Below are 2,254 nucleotides of genomic sequence, written 5' to 3'. Positions count from 1 at the left end.
AAAGATGAAACAAGAAGTCACGTATGCTGAAGTGAAGAGAGCGTACTACCGAATTATAAATAAGACCCATAGTATATAATTAATAAAAATCTATTGAGGGGAAAATTTTATCGTTAAATCAGCTCAAATTTTTTAGAAAATTTAATTGAGGATTATAAATAGCCAGTTCTTTGTAGTATTGTGAAGCAGTATTATATTAAAACATTCATAATAATCCACTTCAAAATTCCAGATATTTATAAACTACAAAAAAAAGCTTCATTTGTTGAGTTAAAATATAGTTAAATTAATTCTATAATATTATTTAATATTAATTATGTCTTAAATAATAACGATCCACAATATTGCAGAAAACATAAATATTTCAAACTTATTGTTTTATATAAATAAGCTTTTGTAAAATTTAAATTTCGATTACGACCATATCACGTTGAAAGCACCGGTTCCCTTTCGAACACCGAAGTTAAGCAACGTTGAGCCTGGTTAGTACTTGGATGGGTGACCGCCTGGGAATCCCAGGTGTCGTAATCTTTTATTATTTATAAATAATCTTTCTTAAATAAGTGTTTTTAAATTTTTGCAAGATTTAATTCATCCTATTAATAAGCAACCGACTTAATTTACGTATTATATAATTTTTATGACTGTGAAATACGAAGTGATTATAATTTATTCTATTCATTTGCTACTTGAAAACCACGATCAGTAGCTGAATAAAATATATTATAGACGATGTTCAAGATATATTTTTCTCTTAGTGAATTTTGAGGATAAAAGTTCCAAAATGGATGAAACTTTTCATTTTACCTGCGAAAATAATTTAGTAGCCACAGTTAATGCAGCGATAGTTTTAGAAAAAAGAAGAGTTAAAATTATTCCTACATTTCAAAAGTGTCAGTCTTTAGAGAATAACAATAAACAAAATATGTCCAAAAATATGGTTGATAATATATTTGAAAAGACATATCAAATACCACAAGATGAAATTCATTTTATGTAACCATGTTATAGAAAAAATATTAACCGAAAAACTGCAAGTCTATATAATTTATATTATAACATAGGATTTATATGATGGTAGTGAAGGGAAATCAACCCTCTTACCACCACCCACCCCCCACCCCTATCCTTGGAAATGTCTTGTTCTTGTAAATATGATAGTCCTTGAATTCGTGTAATATTTAATGAATAAAAACTTTATATTGACATAAACATTAAAAATATTAAGATTCCGATACTTTCTTAAAAATTATTCAAAATTTGATGTGTAAAAGCTTATATTAATATTTTGGAAAAATAGAATAGTAAATTATTTGATTATAGAGATTATCAAGAGTATTCTTTAGAAAAGAGGTCAATTCTTAATTGGAACTATTACTGTATTGATCTCTTAACCACCACAAATCTTAAAATAACACTTTGATTTCAAAGTGTCTAAAATAAATAAATGAATTTTATTGATTTAATTGTCTGCTTGGGGAGGGGGCAGGGCAGACAAAGGCTTTCTATTGTTATACACAAATCGAATTATATCAGTTTCACTGGAAACCTCCCTCTCAAGGAGTTAACCTAATTTTTTGATCATTTTTATTATTATTTTTAATATAAAATATAATATATCAAAATTTATCTAAGAATAGAGTGTTTGTGTTGGTCAGGTTGCTGATCCTACCGAAGACCGATTAAAAAAGATAAAAGTTTACTATGAGTTGCTTTTTGGTTAATGTACATGTTCATTAAGTAAGACATAAAACATGATTATTTAATGCCTAACATTTTATAATATCTCATTCATCGTTTAATTTTATTCTTCCGGTTCATTCATTCGTCAATTAATTTAATTTATTAGAAATGGAAATCATAGAAGATGATAATATTTTTGAATCATCACCCTCAGCCAAAGAATAACTATTGGTTTAGAAAATAGTATTAGTAGTGGAAATGAAAAAAATCGATCAAATTCAAATTTGAAAATATTTTAAAGAATTATATAAATTTTTTGATAGGATAATTCTGAGAATCCAGATATTTTCAATTCTTTAAGGACGAGTAAATTATGCATATATATCAAATTGAGAGCTCATATTTTAAATAAATGAATAAAAACTTTAATAAAAAACCAACTTATAGTTATGATTAGGACTGAAAACAATAAAAACCCAAGATTAATGAAATATTGTATTGGTATTAGATGGGTAAATTTTTTTAGAAGATAATTAAAATATTTAATTATAAATCAATTTTATTTTTTAAC

At 25.8% G+C, this 2,254-nt stretch overlaps 1 non-coding gene across 1 annotated transcript; it reads left to right on the top strand.

The window, feature by feature from the left end:
- The first annotated feature begins 412 nt into the window (after positions 1 to 412).
- Positions 413 to 531, top strand: LOC135929198 (5S ribosomal RNA). Its single transcript, XR_010572513.1, has one exon. It is a non-coding gene; the product is annotated as a 5S ribosomal RNA (ribosomal RNA).
- Positions 532 to 2,254: the final 1,723 nt, after the last annotated feature.

This window comes from Gordionus sp. m RMFG-2023, chromosome 4 (assembly GCF_954871325.1).
Source record: "Gordionus sp. m RMFG-2023 chromosome 4, tfGorSpeb1-WG-v2, whole genome shotgun sequence".
NCBI lineage: Eukaryota > Metazoa > Nematomorpha > Gordioida > Chordodea > Parachordodidae > Gordionus > Gordionus sp. m RMFG-2023.
This window is presented reverse-complemented; position numbering and strand designations above follow the sequence as displayed.